Source organism: Haliaeetus albicilla, chromosome 6 (assembly GCF_947461875.1).
Source record: "Haliaeetus albicilla chromosome 6, bHalAlb1.1, whole genome shotgun sequence".
Taxonomy (NCBI): domain Eukaryota; kingdom Metazoa; phylum Chordata; class Aves; order Accipitriformes; family Accipitridae; genus Haliaeetus; species Haliaeetus albicilla.
In genome coordinates, this window is record NC_091488.1 from 43,500,254 (window position 1) to 43,523,192 (window position 22,939).

General features: G+C 47.4%; 1 protein-coding gene across 2 annotated transcripts in view; it reads right to left on the bottom strand.

The window, feature by feature from the left end:
* Nucleotides 1–22,939, bottom strand: part of IGSF11 (immunoglobulin superfamily member 11) — a 107,724-nt gene that overhangs the window by 74,932 nt on the left and 9,853 nt on the right. The window contains exon 1 of one of the 2 annotated variants that reach the window (XM_069785810.1): nucleotides 14,331–14,345. The exons of the other annotated variant lie outside the window; for it this stretch is intronic. The gene's annotated coding sequence lies outside the window, so the exon portion shown is untranslated. Of the gene's footprint in view, nucleotides 1–14,330; nucleotides 14,346–22,939 lie in introns of those variants that run through there. 2 annotated transcript variants of the gene reach the window in all.

A 22,939-nucleotide genomic window follows, 5' to 3' on the forward strand; every position in this document is an offset into this window, starting at 1 on the left:
GTTTTAGTGATGCAGCACAAACTCCACTTTACGCTTTAGCTAGGGAAAAAAAGTCTTTCATACTAGAGCGCACCTTATCCTCAGACAGCCTTCTTGTTCCTCCCACTCCTCCAGAGAACATACTTCTGCCATGCAAAGTTTTATGCCTCAAAATAAATGGGATGGCTTTCTTGAGCACAGGCGCAAGTCAGAAGCAGCACCTGCAGGACCTGTGCCGGAGCCAGAGGGAGCATCTCATCTTACCCCTCAAAGGAGAGCAGAGGATCTCTCATTGCCATCGGGGCTGCCCAGGGGATTAGCCCACAGTTGTTCATCTTTGATGTGAGAGAAGGCAGGCATGTGAGCCCAGCTCAGCATGCAGGGTACCCTCTGTCAATCAAAGGACTGAAAGCTGTAGCAATCAAGGCCAGAAAGTGCCTCAGCTGAGCTGAGCTATAACTGGTAACTACAAAACTCAGCAACATTCCCACTTTGTAGTCTTGTACAAGCTCAGAGAGAGACCCTAAGCTTCGCACACACACCCTCATCCCAAATACTCAAGGAATCCCTGAGTAGGAGGACTGAAGCCTAGGTTCCTGCAATCTACTGGCTTGGGATTTCTTATGCCTAATAATCTACCTAAATTCACACTACAGAGCTCCTTTCCCTCAGTGGGGTTTGTAACTTGGTTTCCTTTCTTAATCTGGTTGTGTTTTGATTTATTCTAGCAAATGCAGTATTTTGGAGACTCCTGTCAAACAGGGCTGAAATGGGCCAACAAGGTAGAAAGCTATAAGGTTGCACTATCTGCTTCACCTTCACCATCCTTCCCTCCCAGTAAAACTGGGCTAAAAACGCATCCTGCAAGTGCACTGTTTAGTTACTGCACCCAGAAAAACCCAAGAGCCTCAAATCCTGTCTGAAATGCAAGGTTTGGGCTAAGCAGCCCTTCCTGTTCTTGGCTTCATTTAGGCAATAGATTTTTCAGGACTTTTAAATAACCTTAAACATTTGAAGTGAACTGTGTAAGAGATTATTGATGTCCCTTTCTTTACCTGACTTAACTCCTGAACCCTTCCTACCTGGCCTAGGACACACAAGCCATTAGGATGTGGGAGCACAGGCAAGAATGGAAGGGCTGCAGTGGCATGCCGAGGTACCACTCCCCACGAAAACCCTAGGTATAAGCCCAGGTTTAGGCTCAGGCTGGCACCTGGGCTGTAATGCCAGCTGCTTCACTGAGCAAACCCACATCACCAGGCTCCTTCCTAGCCATGGTCCTCACCCCATTCCCCCTCCGCAGTCGCACCAGGGTCATGTCAGATCACCCCTGCGGCCACTGCACAGCCAGGGATCAGCTCCCACGATGGCTGCACAAAGCGTGGATGCTTAAGCTTCTTCCACTGCAGTTCTGGGGCCTCCACAGGATGAGCTGGGATTCAGGGTCAAAGCATCAGTAATTCCTTGGTAAGCACCCAAGTGCTCCAGGGGGGCCAATAACCCAAGATGCAGAGCCTGCTGCCGCTCCTCCACACCGCCCAGCTGCCACTCCTCAATGCCCAGCCACTTCACAAGCCCCACCGATTTTCAGCAAGGCAAAAAACCTGAAGGACGAAAGCTTAGCGAGCTGAAGGTCAGAGCTAGACACATCCTTGCCCGACTCCAGAAGGGGCAGAGAGCAACCTCATGTCGTGACATGAGAACATTGCTCCTCGGGGCATCAATGGGGAGAAAGGGGCAACCTCCTGGTAGGGAGCGGGAGCTTCAGCCCAAAACCCCGCACTGCCCTTCTCCCATCCATAGGGTCAGGTACAAGAGCAGAGTCACCGCAACCTGGTCTCTGTGTAAGCACGCGAGCCCGAGGTGAAGGCAAAGAGCAGAAACTATTTCAGGTTACGTGACCCCATCTCCACCAAATAGGATTGCCACGCACAATCCAATCGGCCGAGGTGGGTCACAGCGCTGAAAATAGTTTTGTACTCTTGCCCTCTTAGCTGGTAAATAGCTTTCAACCCCTCAAAAGTGCTGAGCTGCGCTATGCATTGGTGGAAACAGCTCATGCAAAAGTGAGATGGCTCGAGGAGGGGGAAGGGGAAACCTGGGCACCGGGTGAAATGCTGCTGCAGCATATTCAGGTCAAAAGGACAGCCTGAAAGGAGCCATTTAAAAAAAAACCACAAGAAATGAGTTTGAAGTTGCAAACCCCTTGAAGTTTTATCTATGATTTCTATTGAGGCATATCTCATACATAAAGCCCCCATGGTTAATGTGGGACTAGGATCATCAGAAGCAGCATAGGACAGAATCTATTAGCACACAGAGCCCGGCCCCCATCGTATAATCCCTTTCACAGACAGATTGAGATTTATCTTAAAGACTGGATGGGTGTTTTGCTCTTGTTACTCTGCTTGGAAGCTTCTTCCCAAACTTCCCTGAGCTAACGGTTTGAAATTTTGCTTTTAATTCCCAGACTAGATTACCACAACTGATTTATAGGAGCCTGTACTGCTGCCAGCACCTTCCCTTAGCCTTAAAAGGCTCTTCCCCCATCACAATGTTTACCTGCTGAGATATTTACAGATCACTCTCACACTCCCACAACCATTTTCCTCAGGCTAAACAGTCCAAGCTCTTCTAATCTCCCCTTGTAGGAAAAGCTTTCCATTACCTCATCATCCTGACAGGCACCTGCTTCAGCACAAGCGCAGCTTCTGTTTAGCAAGATCGGCTAAGAGGAACTCCCTCTGCCCAAAGGAAGAGATGAGGTTTTGGGAGGGTGCTTTTTTGTTGCCGATGATTTGTTGGTTTGTTTGGGTTTGGTTTTTGTTTGTTTGGGTTTGGTTTTTGTTTGTAAACAAACTTTCTCCTTTTGTGTTTTGGTCACTAGATTTTTCAACAGTAACACTTCTATCTTCTCTGATCCCAGGGGATCTTTAAGCCCTTGAAAAGCTCCCTGCCCTCAGCTGTCAGGACAGCCCCACATACAGCCTGTCCTCACCATGGGCATCAGGATGATGGGAAGGAGGGGCTGACACTGGAACAATTTAATTTCTGCTCTCTGGCATAGGCGATTCAAACAGCAATGCCATTCCTAGCTGCCAGCACAGGGCAAGAGAAAAGTGTGCTCACAGCAATACTGAACAGGAACCTTTATCCAACCAAACCCACCAGGATGGAGGGATGAGTGGGGCTTAGCAAGGCTGTCTCCTTCCTCCGGCCCCTGCTCTGCCTCACACTTCCAGGACGCTCACGGCACTCCCTCCCTCCTGCTCCGTCCCCATTAGCATGGGATGATGCAACCAGACTTTTACTGCAATTCACTGAGGAATGCTGCCGTCCAAACTGATGAAACAGCAATTCAGCAGAGGATGCAGGAGGCACTTTAGAGAAGTGGCAGTGACACCAGACAAGCTTTCACCACATTTATCAAAGTGTCTGCAGATTCCATTTCAAGGCGGTAGCGATACTTATAAATAATGAGCAGAGCTCCTCTGCATCTAGAGCATTTTAATAACTAAAAGTGTAAAAAAGAAGCCTAAACAGCACAGTTAGTTCTGCTCCTGCAACCTTTTCGGTCTTCTAGCAATATATATCAGTGATTTTCTCCTTTTTAGTCCCTGAAAACATGAATCTCCCTGGGTGATGCCCCTCTAGCACAGACGTGATCTTTCATATACAGAGACCATGCTACCACACTGTTACTGATAAACGCAGAGCTTTATGTTTGTGCGTGTGCACACATGTGTGCGTGTGTATGTGATTGCACTCACCAGCTGCTTGCTCAGGCTTCAAGCACAGAATAAACCAGCCCAGCCCCTTCCCTGCACACTCTAACTTTATGCATGCTCTCTTCCTTCCAATCACTACTGGGTTTGAGAAGAGCATTGGAGGGGAATCCATTTTCTGTTTCATCCCCCAATTTTAAGTTCTCATGAAGAATTACAAAGGAAAGAACAGGAAAATATTTCATGAGACCCAGCTTGGCCAACGTGCCCCCTTCCTGCCCCCCCCCCCAGCATCCCCACTGCCCTGCCCATAAGCCAATTTAAAGCACAGATGACAAAATGCTTAGGGGTCTTCCAACACAGGCTCAGAGGGGAATGTAGAGCCCACTCACAGCAGCAAAGCAATCTTTCCAACACCACATTCCCTTACGCCCCATTAAAACACAGCCTGACCCAGTAGGACAGCGGGATGACAACACGCGTACGCGCAGCAGCGCAGGCACATGCTGCCCAAAACACATCCCAACTCTGCAAGGATGCTCTGCCAGAGCACTCGCGTCTCCGGAGGTCCCGCATGGTTCTGGCGGCGCATCCTGCGACCAGGCTTGAACAAGGTGCACCGCTACAAGCATTGCACTTTTCAGCCTTTGCGAGTCTCCGGGAACAAAATCAGGATGGCTCGGTCTCCGCTGCACGCCCCGCGGCGCCTGCCCTTTCACGCCCAGCTTGAGTGATGTCCACCGTATGGCACAGTAAGTATGCCCTCTCCGCTAATGTGATTCACAGCCTAATTAAACCCCTGCAGAAAGAAGACATTTTCTCCGCGACTTGCTGCGAGTTATCTGCACAGACTTGCTGAAATGCAGCGGTAGCTGCTGCCGCAGCATCCTCTCCGCAAAAGAGACAGGAAGGTGCCACAGGGAGGGAAATGGCTTCTACTAGAATAATTTACTTTGCTGATGAATACTTGGAAGCGCCAGCCCACCGGAGCTTCCCAGTCCCCCCTCTTCAGCGTGGCAGGCAGCAGGAGCCAGGAGCCAGCCAGCTGCCAGGGTCCCGGGTTTGCTGGAAAAATATACCTGCCATGCTGGTGGGAACCCACCTCTCCTTCCCAGGCTGTTCAGACAAACGGATCTGAATCAAAAACAAGGGGCACACTGTTACCAAACCCACAAAACTCTGACAAACGTAAGCAGTTTGTTCTCCCCTCGCCGCCCGCTCACAATAGTAGTCACTGCAGGTCATGCGGGAAAGCAAAGGAGGGCAAACAAACAGTTCCCAGGACCCTTTTTTCTTCTTTATGGGTCCAAAAGGGACAAAAAGCCCCAAGGAACAGAGCAAATCAGATACAAACGTCACAATTTTTTTTTAAGTATTAAAAAAAGGAGAAAAATAAATAACCTGAATTCAAGCACCCAGTTATTGTGGAGCTCAAGAGTCTGCTCCTCTTGGGAAGCATTTCCTTTCTTAGTGAATGTGTCCTGCTGAATTACACAGAGATGCTGGTGAAGGGATGCTCCCTTCCCAGCAGGTGAAATGCAAGTTCAAAGTCCTAAGAATTCAGAATGCAGCTGTCAGAAAACACTGAGCTGTTTCCAGGACCATATTTACAGCTGGATTTAGAGGGTTTTATACAGTATTTAGAGCTACTGTTGGGTTTGGGGTTTTTTGGGGGGCGACTTCTGCATTTCTTTTTACTTAATTGTGAGTCATCAAGGTGATAACCATGTGCAGATCGGTTTGTAAAACTGAAACGCAACAAGCTGAACTATCATCACAGTCCCATAGCTAAATACTCCTAATCTGGAAATGAAATGCCAAGGGTTCTCATAGTAACATTATCTCAGCATTTTACATACACAACATCCAGCAAAACGGTCTTTGAAAAAAACACAAAGAAATATTCATGCTGAAAATACAATCTTCTCCAAGCACAATGAAGACAAGATAACATTTCCCAAATGTCACAATTTAGAAACCTATTCATCTGAAACATTAACGTTATGGTAACACAAGCATCTATATTTTTGTCTCCCTGAATTCCCCATAACCTCCACTATTAAAAAAAGGATCAGTTCAGTTAAGTATTATCAGTTATGTATAACTGGAGCTGCTCAGCTTGAACAAGTTCCACAGGCTCCACCAGTGTACACTCTGTAAGGGGGAGTGCAGCATTTAAAAGCTACTGGCAAGAAGGTCCCCTCCTGCAGAGCTGATGCACTCCATAGGAGTGCAAAGATTTCGACAATCTGTTGGCTATGTTAAAACTTGCCTAAAGATTCCATACTGAAAATTGTCACAGGAGCCTGAGAATTCCAGTGGGACTCAAATGTATTTTCCTCTGGGCCCCTTGCGCTTCGTCAGTTGGTAATGTTAATAGAAGGTCTGATCCTGCTGGGCTCTGAGCATCCGCAGGGCTCCCTGGGCACATCCACAGGGACTGTCAGCTATCACAGCTCCAGTGAAGGGCTGAGCATAACAGCGTACCAGCTCCTATAGCCTCAAACAGCACCGACTGCTTCGCTTCCTCAAAATGTGCTGCTACTAACACTAATTTGTATGTTTTTTATTCAGTTTGTTTCCCGTTTGTTTTTTTTCCTTTCTCACAGGAAAGAGCCAGAAGGGCTCTTCTAATAAAGAAAATGTGACTGTGAGTTTCTACATACTTAAATTTCATGCTTTCATATTACAAATAACCCCTCCCAAAAGATCAAAATAAAGGCACCATCGTTCACAACCCTACAGCACCTTCTTCTCAGAGCACAGTGATCCCACTCCATCATAAAGACACACACACACAAACGTTGCCAAATCAACAACTGGAAATTCCCTCCTCTGGGCTGAGACCAAATTGGGAGACTCCATCCTAAAAAGAAAAGCCCTTCTTACTCATCAAGGAGTGTATGAAAGCTGAGAGCGCAATGGGTTTGCCAGTGCTAATACAGGCAGCCAGAGGACTCTTGCAGGAGGAGGAATCACCCTGCAGTTAATGCCACCAAGCTGGGAAGGTGACATGGTACCTCCCCCAGGTGCTGCCACCAATTTGCTCAAAATATCTGCTAATTGTTTATGTCCAGGCACTGGGAATATTTCAATGCCTAATTCCTGAAGTCAGTGGATTCTAGGACAGCAAGCGAGGAGCCTCCAGACATCTGTAGGTCTGTCTCTTACTCTCCCTTCTGCCCCTTGACCCATGGGCACAGGCAGGCAGCCACATCAGCCCGTCCTTCCCACAGGGCTGGCTCCACCACAAGGGCGTTGGGGTAACCAAAAGCATCGCTCAGATCACCTACCCCCAGAGCCTGGGGAACAGGAAATGCTGAATTTCCAGTGCTTCCCTTGGCAGTAGAGAAGCGGTCACCAATCTGCTCCGAGCCTCCACCACCAACCTGGATGAGCCCCATACTGGTTGCAGGATTCACTGCCACCCTCGTCCTACCCTCCTGACGGAGTTGGAGTGGAAACTGAGGGGGCAAAGGCAAAACCTCTGGACCCCTGAACACGCTCCACTGTTTGCATGCTGCAGAGGGGTGCAGCTCACTTTTATTAACATCTCCGTTAGCAAGGGGAAAACAGGACTGCAAGAGCTCAGCGCACAAAAGGGCATCAGCAGAGGACAGATGAAGGGTACTCGGTGGAAAAACCAAGAAAGAGAAAGGGAGGTGCAACTAAATTAAAACTTTAAGCGACCAGAAGCAAGCATTACCTTTCCTTATCAGCAATTTACCCATACTGACAGAAGAGAAAGGTTTCTCATTCTCATCTGCTGTGAACTAGCGATTTAACACGTTGTAACCGGTTTTAGTGGGTTTTGTTTGCTGCCAGCCTTGGCAGAGGTCTGCCTGGCCTCATCAGTGTCCCCACACTCCAGCTGGCTCTTCCTTCAGCAGCAGAGAGGGAAGCCTGCTCTGCTGCTGCCCCTTCTGTGCCTGCTCTGCAGAATTTAAATGTCATCAGTGTGACACTATTTGGGGAAAAACACAAACAAACCTGGAGTCCCTTACCTCTACCCACAGAGGGGAAAAAAGAAAAAAAGGAAAACCATTCAGAAAAGCAGCACCTACAGTCACACTGGCACATCACAACATGGGAGCTCCTTTGGGGCTTTCCAGCTGGGACTCCTCATGCCACCAAGAGCTCCTGGAAGCTGAAGGCAGCAGGAGAAGTAGCCAAGTTCTCCCACACCTCACTGGGGAGAGGAGCTTCCCCATGGCAGAGACCAATCTGTCATGACACCTGCACCAGCATCATCTGGAGGGCAAACTCCAAAAAAAATTAGCAGAGGGGGCTGTCAGCCCTTATCTGCATCTGGCTGCAGTAAGGAGAATCCAGCGCTTCAAACCCAACCAGATCGCTGTGGGCTCCGATGTGGGGACACGCTCAGCATGGTGGGATGGGGCAGGGGGGCTTGGTTTGCCCAGGCTCAGAGGTCCCAGGGCAGGGGTTTAGACGTTGCTCCTCTGTCCTGCCTTTACCCTGAAATCTTGGAGATGAGGAGTCATAGCCGCATGTCTGGAAAAAAACACCAATACAGAAAGCTACCTGCGTGGCAGGATATGTTTTTTGGAAGAAAACATCAGGGATGAGGCACAGGTCTGCCTCTGACCTGAAGCATCGGTGTGAATTCACAAGACAGGAGCCCTGGGCACGATGCACGCTCACCCCCGCACATCATTCGAGCCTTTGGCAAAGGACCCTATCTCATCCCCCATCCCTTGCCGCCACTCCAGTTTGACTTATCCCTCCCTTTTTTCATTACCTCGGCACCACACGAAAACCAGCTGCGAGTCAAACAAGCCTCTGATGAGCCATAAAGCCCTAAAGTGGGGACAGGCTGGGGCTGCTTAAAATGAGTGGCATGTTGCCCAGGGCCAGGAGCCTGCCCCCCACCAGCCCGGCGCCCAGGATTTCAGCGGAGGGGCTGAAAAGCCCCATTGAGGACGGTGGGGATGTCAGGGCTGGCTGAACATCCCGTCCACGAACAGTGGGCTCCTTGTTCGCCCGCCTGGGCAGTGGGGAAGCCTCAGCAGAAAGCCTGCTATTGAAATGGAAATCAGGACCTTGCACCCAGCCAGGAGGAAAAGGAGGAGGATGGCCGGCTCTTCCCGAACAACGAGGCCACGGGGAGACTTTGGATGGGGGAAAGGATGGGGGGGGAGGAAGGGGAGATACGCTTCAGCACGCACACTACACAAGTGGATGCTGGAAGGGGAGAGGACAAAATCCCTTTGGGGGAATAAAGGGAATCCAACCTCCCCAGTGAGGGAGGCACTGGGTGTAACTGCTCAGCTCTCTCACCCCGTGAAAAGAAAATTTGGTAAGGTCAGGCATCTAACATGCCTGTGATCCCAAAAGCACATCCCAAACACAAATGACCCACATCACACATGGAGAAATAACAGCCCCAAGGAGTAAGGCCGTGTGCCCACAGAATTGTAGCAGGCCTGGTACAGAGACATGCAGATAACCCTGTGCAAAAATTGTTAAAGTCCCAAGAAATTTCTCTCTTCAAGCAGAAGAACCTGTGAATCCAACCCTCCCTTCTCACTTTTCTTTTTCCTGGTGGAAGGGTGGAACAAGGCTAGAGGACAGGGGTAGTATCATCAGTAATTTGTGCTGGATCATTACATGATAGCACACCTTTCCAGGCTGCAAGAAAATGCAGTGGCTCTTCACACAAGCCATCTGAGCAATTCAGCAATGGAATAAATCAAGGCAAACCCTCAATAAATTAAACCTGAATTAAATTAATTAAGAGGAGACATTATGACTTCAATCACAGGAAATTCTACAAGCCAACCTGTGGCTTTAATTTCACAGCTGTGCTTGTGCTACCCTGTGGTGCCATCAGTCTAAATTAATTCTAGGTAGAATCATAGAGGGATTTGGGTTGGAAGGGACCTTTAGAGATCATCTAGTCCAACCCCCTGCCATGGACAGGGACATCTTTCACTAGACCAGGTTGCTCAAAGCCCCATCCAACCTGGCCTCAAACACTGCCAGGGATGGGGCATCCACAGCTTCTCTGGGCAACCTGTCCCAGTGCCTCCCCACCCTCACAGGGAAGAATTTCTTCCTTGTATCTAACCTAAATCCACCCTCTTTCAGTTTAAAGCCATTACCCCTTGTCCTGTCACTACCTGCCCTTGTAAAAAGTCCCTCTCCAGCTTTCCTGTAGGTCCCCTTTAGGTACTGGAAGGCTGCCCTAAGGTCTCCCTGGAGCCTTCTCTTCTCCAGGCTGAACAATCCCAACAACAGCCTGGGAGACAGCAGCTGCCCTACAAAGCCCAACAACTGAGGTCCAGGCCTCTCTCCTCATCCCAGTCTTCATCCCAGATCAGGCTTGACCAGGCAAGGAAACATCTCTTCCCCCAGTCTTGATGGCAGCCCACTCCCATGCACAGTTTCTCTGGGCAGGACACTGGGAAAAGGACAGAGCCTAAAAATGACCTTTAGCTTGTACATTCCTTTCTCAGGCAGGAGCAAAAACAAGGAGTTGGGTTGGTTGGTTTTTTTTTCTTTGGTGTTGGTAATGGGATAACAGACTGGGACTTACTCCAAAGTTCAATTATTACAGCACCACGATCACAGGGCACAAGAGAAAACAAATGATACACTGAACTCTGATCTTTAATTGGGCTTGCCAGGAACCCCTTGTGTCATCCACAGGAAAAATATTCAAAAGGGAAGAGTAGAAAGCAAGAATCAAAGGAACAAATGAAATGTGTGTGTGTGTCCTGCCCACCTTCACCCTTTGCTTTAGAAAGTAATTGCTCCCAAGGTTTCCCATTTGTTTCTTAATAGACAACAGGACATACTTGGAAATAAAACCATGGAGAAACACAGGGAAGGCTTCACATTTGCCCAGAAACCTGGCAGTCTCCAAACCCCCCCAGTAAGACAGCCTTTCTTTAAGCCATTAAGATAAAGCGCAAAGTGTCATGGACAGACACAACAGAAACATCTTTCCAAGGCTCACCGAGGTGGGACGGAGATTGCTTTAGATTAAAAAGCTACACTTCCACATTGGGAAAGACTAATGTGGTCTGCAGAGCAATGAAACCTCTCTCTAGATGTGTATTGCCCCTCGGAGTTAAGAGCCACTATCTGTGGGTTTCTCACAGCACCAGTCCCCTTCATACTTTCAATAGGGACTCACACAGAGCTACAACACCTGGAGACCAGAGGGCAAGATGGGGAGGATGCTCTCCTGTTGCCATTGACTTTTGTAGGAGAAAGTGGTTCAGTTACTCTCCAGGTAATGCCTGGTGCCCATTTTAACCATGATTCCTTCAAAACACATGGTTTAAAAAATTTACTCTCAATTCACAATCAGTTTGAAAATGATTTACTCTCAATTTGCAATTTCTTGGTGAATGATTTAAGAAAAAAAAAAGAAGCTTTCCACCTGAGAGGGTGAGTTAAGAGTTTGCTTGCACCAGCTTTTTAGGCTGTGACTGGTAACCTCGATCACAGGCTGCTGGGTCCTGACACAGTCTGAGAGCAACAGGCCAGGAAAGCTAAACAGAAAATTTTCTTGCTTGCTCCCAGGAATGCCTGTGCAGTGAACAGCCATCTCCCAAACACTCATGCAACTGAACCTGCCTGTACAAAGACTTAGGAGCAGGTAGATGAGGACAGCCAAACCCGCACAGTAAGGAGTATTTACAAACCCCATTCAATGGCAGGAGGCCAGCTCATTAGAGCTGATAAGGTATGGTGATCTCAGCATATGTTTCACAGGCCTTAGTGCCTTTTCTCTATGATGGAGAAGCAGGAGCAGGGAGGGAGAACACCACACCAGCAACTGTTATCAGCACTGTGTTTGATCAGATTCCCCTTTCACTCCCAATGGACCTGCTGCAGCCCCAGGCACCACGTGAGGCAGGAGGAAGGTGCTCTGGGAATTTTGGTCTCCCTCCTGTTTGCCCCTCTCATGCTGTACAAATTGCTCTCTGCCCAAGCTCTGGAAAAAACACCACAATCTACCCTGCTTCTGAACAAAAGCCTTCAAAGTTAGTGTAGGTTGGGGACTTAAGTTCTGGTAGTAAATCAGACCAACCCTTTCTTGTCATAAAGGGACGCCCAACCTCTTGGGTGCTCCAAATCCAGTCTTCAGCAGGACCAAACATCTTCAGCACCTGCTTTGGGACTAAACCTCAGCCTCCCAAGAAAGCAGCTCATCACTTTGAAGAGGAGGTGACTGTTCCTGATGTGCCTCAATGCAAATGGGTGCCTAAACCTGGACACCTACAAGTGTGGTATATCTGGCCTAACTGAACTGGCAGGAGTCCCACCGTGCACCTTCGCAAAAGGCTGGGTTAGACAGCCTCCACAGAATACACATCACATCCAGCCAAGAGACCATTTTGTCCTCAACTTCCACACTTAAAAAACAAAACAAAACACAAAAGCAGGGAAGAGCGCTAATGCCCAAAGAGCATCTTTTGGCCACTGCCAGGGAAAGCAGTATCCCCAGCTCACTAGGTGGCTCCTCTTCCCCAGATGCTGCGATGCTGGGGAAGAGACTAGAAGTGCAGGTAACACGGCAGATGTAAGCTCACCCACCACTTTTGGCAGTCCTTGCTGCCAGAGACCCCAGCTGCGATTCCTCCATTTGGGTAACAAACATATTCCACCCACCACATGCAGCTACTGGGGAAATTCAGTGCCTATCACTTTCGCATCCACCATCCTCTCCACATTCTTCAATCATCAGCTGAAGCCATTTACTTTACACTAGTCACCTCTCTCCTTTTCCTTCCCATTTTTCTTCCTGAAGGAAGAAACAGACTCTGCCCATACTGCCAGCAACAACAATTAAATACTTTTACTGCCAAAGTCCCAAAACACGTTTTGCTGGATGGGGTCACTGCACCAAAACTCTTCTCCTGTTAAACGGGACAGCAGCAAACCTCAAACAGGCAGCGAATGACCACCACACCAGTAAGTGCTCAGCACAGAAGTAACAGAAGAAATTTCAGGAATATAACATACCTGTAGGGAAAGGATAAAAGGGGCAATCTACTTTGCAGAGATTTAAACTCTCTGGATTTTTTTAAATTGATCACTGTTTGTTGTTACTAATATAACAATTATTAATAGTTATCACTTTATTATGTTAATTCACCTCCTTTTTAACCCCTGTTGTGCAAGTACCAGCCTTCACCACAGTAGTCTAAGCAAACTGTTGCATCACTCAAGTACCAACGCAGCTTAGGTATTCAAGCCCAGATGCTGCCAGAAAAGCAATGGCACCAGACACCAGATATGCACTAGCACTGCTAAAATATAGCTGACCATGTACTAAAACAAAAAAAATAGAAATATCACATACTTTTGTTTGCTCTTATTTCTTTCAACCTCCAGGATAGACAGAAATTGAGCATATATTTAATCCTCTGTTTTACTGACTTTACACTAAATGTGCGACTGCCGCTTTTATTTGTGGTATACCTTCAAGTCCCAGCAAGAATATAGAATCACTGAGTCCCTGTGGAGGTTTTTAGGGCGCTCAACAGTATAGCATCCCTCATCCTTCACAAGCAAATTCTTCTAGTTTTTCAGTTACACTGGGATGGGACAAAGGTCTGCTTGCCTAGCCAGTCCCAGACTCATCCTGCCCCTCTCCTCCGAGCCTCATCAGGCCACGGGGTCCCTCGCAAAGCACAGCCCAATCCCAATCCAATCAATTGAGACTCTCCCAGTCTCAATCCCTCCGTGAGACCGTTGTCTCCCACAGAAGAGGCAGAGAGAGCTGGGACAGCCTGAAGCAGAGAAGTCTTAGAGGACACCCCATCAATGTGACTCACCCCCAGTGAATCCCCATCTCCATCCAGTCCCATTTGGCTCCCCTTCTGCCGTTCTTCCCCCAAATCCCTTGGTGCAGTCCCGCTCCCTTGTCCCCAGGCATTCCTTGCCTTAGTCACCTCCTTCTCTCCTTGAAGATGAGGAGGATGGCTTGTTTCTCCATCACCTCCAGGTATGACAAAGGAAATCCCCTGAGCAGGTAAGGGAGACATGGACCCGCATCCCGCTCCTACTGCTTTTTCCTTGCTAAATTCTACAGTGCCTCTGCTGAGCGCATGGAAGATCAGATTTGATTTCTCAAAGGCTCTTTACCTAGCCAAATTCAGGTAGGTTTTCCTCAAAGGTGGCAGAAAGCCACCTGTGTCACACAGACCACCCTTCTGCTGCGTTTCAAGGTCTGGCTGCACAACATGGTGGAAAGGTAGCATCCAAAAGAAAACATTTTCTTTCTCAAAAACGCAGGAACCCGCTTTTCCCCCTAAGCTTATTCTCAAAAATAGGAGAGAGGTGGCTAAGATTTTCCATACAAAGTCAGTCTGAGCTAGAATCCAGGAACAGGAGAGTTTCAACCCATCTTTTTAAAACCTGGCAAGAGAGATAAGTGTCTCAAAGCAAAGACAGGATAACAATAATGACCACCATAGTTACTCAGGGGAAAACAGTTGTAATCAAGGGGATAGTTAACCCCATTTATCAAGAGTAAAACTGAGGCAAGAAAAGGCAAGAAGTGTAACTGAAAATACCAGGTATCCTTAAACACAAGCAGCACAACCAGCCTCCCTGATTGCAGTATTTTTTTTTAATTCCTAAAAATACCGTCATCTCCAGAGATGATCTAACCAGATTGCAAATTAACCGTGCCATCGGCGCAGAAATACGGCTGTGGCTCCCATCGGGGTTACCGCAGGTCCGGCTGGCCGACTAGCCCCGGCTCTTGCACAGCATGAACGAGGCGAAGCTGCTGCGAGAGACAGATCGAGCGCGCAGTGGCTCGGAGCCGAAGCGAGGCATCTCTGCCAAGCCGGCAGCGGGCAGAGCCAGCGTGGTTGTGCCCGCACCCCTGAGCTGCTGCCGGTCAGGAATACTCAAGTGCACAGCAAAGAAACGCTTGAGTGACCCTGCGCCGTGCCAGCCAGGTTTGATACAGCCACTCGTGAATCAGAGCGAATAAACCGTGCCAAAGCTCCTCTCCTGCAAAGCCAATTAGGTGTCTCTCCGCCGTGATTCCCTTATACTGGGTATCTGGGAGAGCTTAGCCCGAGTCCCAAGCAAACACGTGGAAGCCAGCTCAGGTCTGGTGCTGCGTCCAGGCTGCAAAGCCCTCTCCTGACCCAGGCTCTAGGGAACACAGTGCAAACACCAGCATGACCCCAGTAGGGCTTATGATGGGTGGAACAACCCCCACCATGCCAAAACACACGCTGTTTCCAGGGGAGGCTTCCAGATGCATTTTCTTTCTCTGTGCTACCCAGTATCTACAGCACCTGGGTGCTTCACCATCCAGACAACCCTACTCTGCATGACCTCAGTGCTACAAGGGAAGCACTTTACCCTGAAAAGCCCAGGGATAACAATTCCCTGCGCAGCAACCCTCAGGAAATCACCCGCTTCATCCTTCTGCCCCAAGGCAGTATTTCCTACAGCTCTGTCACCCTGCCAGCTGCTGGCTGAACCTATTCTTAAAGGCCTTTTTCCATGGTGGAAACTTCATACCTTCCCCAGCCAGCCTCCTTCAATGGTTGTCAACCCCTCCTGCACGTAGGAGACCTCCAAGGAAGATGCAGATCCTATAGAAGGCAACGGTACTTATGGTGCTCTGGCACCCGGGATTAAGGTTGCAACTGTTTGGGTTTCTGCAGGAGAGCATGAGCATACAAGCAAAACCAGCCCTGGGAGTTTTAATAAACCATGTGCTCTCCTTACATGGAGAGCAGCCCATAAGATAAAGAATCCCTTCACAGAGTCTCTGAAGTCTTATTCATGGTCTATTTGTATATCTGCACTGATGCCAGTGTAGATACATCCACAGAGCACAACACACCCTTGTACGTAATGACAAGGGAAAAACATCGCAGTTCTGCTTGGCTGGGCCCCAAGTCAGGGCAGTTCTGCCGCAAACCTTTATCCTCATAACACATCTTAGGCCATAGTTAGGGCACTAATAACAATATAGCACCGACATAATGTTTTGCCATCATTCCCTTCCTAGAGGTGGGGAGAGCAAGCCTCACGCTTGCTCCACACTCCTCTTACCATGTTTTCCAAGCAGAACCTCCTCCTGCCTCTCCCTGCCTCCTGCTCCCATGGCTGGTCAGGGAACAACAGCCTGAGAATAGGTGTGAAATTCAGTCCCAGGACAAGAAAACACAGGGGAAAAAAGTAATCTGGAAAATGAATGGAAAACACAGCATTGGTGAGGTGCTGTGTTTCCCCACTGGAGGGGGAAAAGAAAAATAAAAAAATAATAATAAAATCAGTTTCCCTACCCAAGTCCTCAGTACATCAAAAGAAGTTAAAAAAAAAATCACACAAAACGCTGCCTCGCTGCTGCTTTACTGGTGTCAACCACTGCAGGACAAAAGGGATGAGGGTGTTCAGGAATGGCCAGCCAGCCCGCTGCCAGCAGTCAGCCCTTCAATCTCTCTGCACAGTGCATAAAAATACAAGTGGGGACAGGATAAAAGCGGACCCTGCGCCTTTCTACCCACACCTATCAGCGTGCTTGTGCAATGATAACCAAAAAAGCTGCAAACTCCTCCAGTGACTTGAAGTACAGCTGCCCCATCTACTTCCCAAACCATCTGCAGGAGGAGGCGAGGACATACGGTTCTTACCCATTTTCTTTGGTGCTTATTTACTCCGTGTATCTGCATAACCACGGGCAGGATTTGAAATTAAAGTCGGCTCACGCACACATACAGCTTCCCCTGCCCTACAGAGAGGAGAGCTTCAGACCCCACACTTCCAGTGGAAAAAAGTGTGTGTGGGCAGGGTGGGGGGAGTAGACATGAGCAGAAGCCATGATCTGACTCTGTCAGCAGATGACTTCTATTTGCACTCGTTAGCACTGCCCTAGCATGAGCTAACACCACCCCCTCGGGTAATTTAAATTTATAAAAAAATAGAGGAGAAGAGAAAAAAAGCCCATATTTCTATATTTAGGAGGTTAGGATAATCAGGGTGGAAGAGCCCATCTGTTTGACATTCACTCCAGCTGCTGTGGATGCGGAAATTTGTCTATTTTCTTTCCTTTTGCCTGTTTCGACTTGTCCTGGCTGACTGTGACAGACAGCCTGATGTATGGCCACAGCCATTTAGGTCTGAAACTGTGCACCATCCCATAGGAGTCACTGCAGAACCAGTTGTACAACCAGGATCTTTCCCAAGGGAGTGTAAACCAGTTAATAATAATAATTATTATAATATTATTATTTTATTGCTACTATTAACAAATCTATGTTTCTAACGCTGAAGAGGGAGCAACACAGAAAGGCAGAAGACAAGCTAAGACACATCTTAGACCTCTGTAAAAGTCAGGCTCCCCTCTGCCACATCATCCTTTGGGGATATCTCCCCATATAAAGCTGAATTTCTGTGGGATGCCAACTCATCATCAGTGGCACTAGCCACTGGATGGAGACATAGCCACACTTCTCAAACTCACCTGTTCTGCTATTTTCATCCCAAGGCTCTGTGAAAGCGAGCCTGAGCTAAATTCAGAAGTGGCCTTTGATCTCCCACCTTCCTGAGCTGACCAGGCTCTGGTCCCAAAATAACAAGGATGCAATTGCCTCCAGCAGTCTCTTGATGCTGTTCCTGTCATAGATACGAATGCCCACAGCCCTTGCAGGATATAGCATCATTGCCCCTGTAAAACTAACGCGGTGCTACTTATTTTGCTGCTAAAGGCATCCCTGTAGCATGTAAGGACACGTGGCAGACTGTTGGGACCATTTGCTGTTTGTCTTGTTTGGTATAGGTGATTGCTTTTTAATTTCGCAATGTTCATCGCTGGGGTCATTAAAGGTGCCGGGGATGAGCAGTAAGCCTGGATAAATTTTATGCGATTAATGTTCTGAAAGCCCTACAAAGAGGAAAGAAGACTGCCTGTGCAAAATTCAGAATTCCACCACCAGCTTTTCTGTGCAGGGTCCTCTCCGGCCCTGGAGCTGGAATTACACAACAGGACACAGAAGAGGACAGGTGGACAAGGAGCACAGATTGAGAAATAGGAATATAGATGGGGAAACGCATCAGTCTAGGGACTCCCCAGTCCTCCCCAAAGCACACACTGCTAGTCCAGCTCCAGCACTGCTTTCTTCTGCCCAACAAACATTCCCTCACCTCCCCAACCACACAGAGCCGAAACTGCCCCTTTGATTTCCATATGTGCAAGATCAGGATCTAGGCCATCACCTAAGGGGCAATAAATGTGTCCAGAGGTCAAAAAACTTCCCTTTGGAAAAAGCCCTCCTCTCACATACATGGTGTAAGCTGCTTGCATGCAAGGAGTTGGACACTGATGACCACATTTTGCTTGTCCTTGTGATATATCTGGTGTGGGGTTTGGTACAGAACATGGCTTGGATGCATTTCTGATCATTGTGGCATAAGAAACAACATCTTACTCCTTTGAGTCTCTGCTCCATAGAGGTGAGTTGAGCTCTTGCAAGTCAGCAGAAACAATCACTCTTCCTCACCCAAAAATCAGCGCCTACTCCTGCACTGCCTCCCACACAGCATTACCCAGAGATGGCTTTTTCTCTTCCCAGACCACATTGGCCTGAACTGTCTGTGGTCTTCTGCTAGCTACTCCACTTGATACACCCATGGGTATCATGGCCCACAAAGAGTGGTCTCCCTGGGACGTGAGGCACCTGGACCCATCCCCTCCTCTGACAGAAGAGAAAAGGCCTCAAAGATGTTATTTTTCTTTTCATAAGGTTCACGAAATTAGGTGGGCATGTACAGGTGAGATACTCATTACTAGCTGGAAAGACCAGGCCACGCTCAACCCTCTACTAGACATAAGAGACTCCACAGAGGTCAGCCTGAAGGCACAAATGGAAAGGAGATGACATCTCGCTGGTTCACAAACCCACAAAACTAATTATTTAACCATGCTTTCCAGGCAGGCCAACAAAACACCACGTGTTAGAGCTGAAGGGTACATCACAACTTCAGAAGCTGCTTTCCACAATGCGTAGCCTCCAAAAGAAGCACAGAAAAGTGTAGACCTTTCCCAGTTTATATTGCTAAAACAGCCCTTTAAAGATGCTGAAGCAATTCATACCTATTCCTCACAGACCCAGAGAAAGTTTTCCTTTCTGTGAGGGTCATTTTTTCCAAGCATTATTCGATATTTCTGAATTAACTTTTTTTAAGAGAGATAAGCCAATAAAAGCACATGGAAAAAATTCTGAAATCTGAGAAATCTCGGAAGATGAAGATTTAAATAAAATCACAAGTAAAACTAATCCCTGGGTTTTTTGGTTTTTTTCAATTCTTCATGTTATTTCCCCCAATATTTAAGGGAAAAAAGCACAGAATGACACGCATGGGAAACTTCAGATGAACTGTCTTGTATTTGATGAGACCAGAAATACTGCAAAAGCTAGTGCAATATTTATATCATCACCTCCCCCCCCACCACCATCTGAAAGATGCACTACCCCATAATTTCAGATGAGGAAACAAAATTCTCTCGTATGTTCACTTTCATGAAAGATAAAATTTGCTTTGTTCTATATTTTGGGCCCTAATTCAGCAAACCACTTAAACATATGCTGAAGTTCATAATTTGCCACTCTACCACTTATGCATCTACTCAGGAATACGCCTGCAGTCAAGCATATGCACAGCACACTGCTGACTGTGGACCTTACATCTTTCTGTTCGTTTCCGCAACTATTCTAATTTAGTGACGTGAATGTACAAGTAACACATTTTATGCAATTTTAGCACACGCTGGCAAAAGTGAAATTTGAACTTGCCCAGCCACATAAATAATCTGAATAATTATTAAAAAGTAATAGCTAATTCTCAGTACCTTTCAGAAACAGCTTACTTCTAACAATTACTTTAAGCTGTCAGGAGAGTGAAATACTATGGCGTGAACTTTTGCTCTGTATCAGTGCCGAGCAATCAAACTTGGAGCAGAAATACTGCTCCCCCCGCAAAGGAAACAGGAAAAAACCCCTCTGCTCATAAGCATGCAGTATGTCAAATATTATTTGTAGAAGCTATTCAGTAAGTAATTTCAAATAAGTAAAATGCAAAGAAACCACAGGATGTTCACAAACATTTTGCAAATAGAAATGGAAGAGGAATTCATTAAATAAATTATTTGCTATAAATTATTCACCTACCTCTAATCTTACTACCACTTAAACTATAAAATTCATGCCATAAAAGATACAGGATACATAACAAGGCATCATTAACTTATGCATTTCTCAGTGCTGCTTTATTTTGACTGTCCAGTTATATTATTGCATTAAGGCAGCCTTTTGTCTTTAATGCACTTTGAGTGTAATACATTTTGTTTTAAAAGCTGAGCTAAGGAGACCTGGCCTGATTTTAGACTGTGATTTGATTTTGAGCTCCAAGGCTGAATAACTCTTCAAATCCAGGAGAAAAATCCAAGCTGTTCTCTGAGCAAACCCAAAACGAATGGAAATCTTACACAGTTGACTAATTTCATGAGATTTCCACCATTTGGGTCCATTTCACATAAACTCACAGTGAGGAGCGGGTATTTTTGCATCCATCGAGCCACATAGCAGGACGCACTGGCTCTGCACCAGCTCACAGGGTCAGCAGCATCCCCACCCCAGTCACTTTTCCCCTCCTCCAGCTGCAAGACTAGCTGCCAGCTGTGCCCAGGCTATATGGCCAGAGGAAGAAATTCCCCAAAGAAACTTAGAATACAGTACACAATTCTTTTTAGCCATGAAAACAAAATCCCAGAAAGGGTTCTCACTCATAACCAAGAATGAAGGTAGCTTTTGCATCTTGTCTCCTGACTTGTTCTAACCACCATATTCCACTACTTGTTTGATCTCTCAGCAGTTATATTTTTTTAATACCATATTTGTTTACTTTTAATTAAAATGATGATGATTGTCACCGAGCTTCTCCGTGCAAAACTGATGCAAACTGTGGTTATTTGGTTATGGAGGAAGAGAGTGAAAAAAGGTTCTTACAGTTGTCAAAATATTCTCCCAATCATCTCCAGAGCAAATGCTATCACTGCTGTTGGCAACGGGTTGCAATTAAACGCTACACCTCACCATCCATACATATTTCTACTCCTTGGAAATGAAAGAAAAGCTGGTTTTGCAGACCTTTGTCATCCTGGACTGACTTGCAGCAGGCTTAGCCCTTGGCCCAGTGGACATGAGGTGCATTTATCAAGCCCCAAACAGCACAGAGTCCCTACATACAGTGTTACTACACACTAGTATTTCCACACGTATGAGTGCTTTAAAAGACCCTCAGCACAGGGCCAGAAGAGGCAAGGGCACAGGGTGCACTGACACTGGACACCTCTTGAAGAATTTGGTCCCAGCTCCTGACCCACAGACCTTAAAAGCTAGGCAAGCTTTATCGCAGCAGTTGCTACATCAAACACAGGGAGAATAGTTATGGCACTGCTGACAGGACTGCTTCCTCTCCTTGCTGATTTTCAACATAAATTCACATCAGCCAAGGCTGTTTAAAAGGAACCTGAGGGAATTGAGTGCTTAATTCCCATAGGTACCTTATAAAATCCCAATTGTAACAGACAACGCTCTATTTTTTTTTTTTTCCATTTCCAGAGTGAAGCCACAGCATGGGTAGGGAGTGGATAAGGAGGAAGGGCTGTATTTGGCCAGATGGAGACTAAGGCTCCCTTGAGCAATGAAGGCAACTCTTCAAAATGCAGGAGGACCAGATCGACTCATCTCTACAGCAGTGCCTTGGCTAGCGCATCTCCACCATCCATGGCAAAACTCACACAGAAATACAAATTGAAGGCAGGCCAGCCGTGCAGCAGACCATCCTGGGCCTCTCGAGCCAAGCCTGATGGCAAAGCTATCCCCATCTGATCTCACAGCAGAACCCAGTGGGGCAAGGCTTCCTCCAAAACATCGTTAAGCCACAGATTGTTTAAGATTGCCACCAGCATCACAGGCTGCACCCAGTATGTGAAGAGGCAGCAAGCTGGAGGCAAGGAGGACAGACATCATGTAGATGCAATCCCCTCCCCAGTGCTCCCAGTGCCACCTCTCTGGGGGTCCCGTGCATGACTTTCATTGTGGACGTGGCCAAGGCAAGGATGAAAGAAGAACCACATTTGATTTAGTCACTACAGATTTTCTTTAAAGACTCAAAAAAAAAAATCAATAACCATCCAAGAGCCACTGCCATGAGAAGTCAGGAGGGAAAATATTCATCAGGCCACTGACTAAATCAGCAGACAGGCAGCATGCTCCCATGGAGAAGGGACAGGCTGGCAGTCAGGAGATGCAGGCTCCAACCCCAGGCTGGCCATGGGAATCCTGCATGACCACAGGCAAAAGAATTCCCACCTCTGGGCCTCAGTTTTCCCATCAGCTGCATGATTATCTAGATAACATGGCTGTTACCTAAGTCAGTGGAGAGAAAGATTATACAAAGATGAGCATTAAAAAAAAGTGGGTGGATGGAGCGCAGTATAGATATGAAAGGTTCTGAAAAATGTGGGCCTCCTTCATGCTCCTCATCTTCTACAAAGTGGCTACTTGAAGCAAAAATAGACCTTCCCTACAAAGGCAGCACACAACAGACACACATATATTTAGATCACTGTGCAAACTACCAACTTTTGTCCGAGGCAGGAAAGTGGTACCCTGTGCTACAAAGGGGGAAAAATGACAAAGAAGTCTGAAGTCACCCTGGAGCAAGGAAAAGAAAAGGAGCCAGGTCTCTGGGACAGATTCAGCTGTGGCATAAACACTGATGCTAGCCACATAAGAAGGTCAGGAGTACACAGCAAAGCTCTCACGAGCCTGACCTGGAGGTCCATCAGGTGCTGGATGTATATAGGACAAGCACTCACCTTCCTGCATGTCAAACGATTCATTTCAAACCCCTGAACAAACGGTAGGACGCTGCAGCAGAAGCAACCCTCAGGAAGGACAAGCCAAAACACCTCTTCAGTCATTTTATTTTGCAGCTTTTTTGGCTTGCTAAGCTATCCCCCTTGCCCAGTTGAGGGCGTCACACACTCCTTTTCCTCACCCAGGAGGCATCAACCTGTGACTAGGGCCACTCACTTGTCCCTGACCCCCAACATGTGTTTTCTACCTCTTCTACTTGCTCAGAGCATGGAAATGGCAGCACAGAGACCCAGGGGCAGCAGGTGGGAACAGAGCCTGCATTTCCTAATCCCCAGTGCTGAC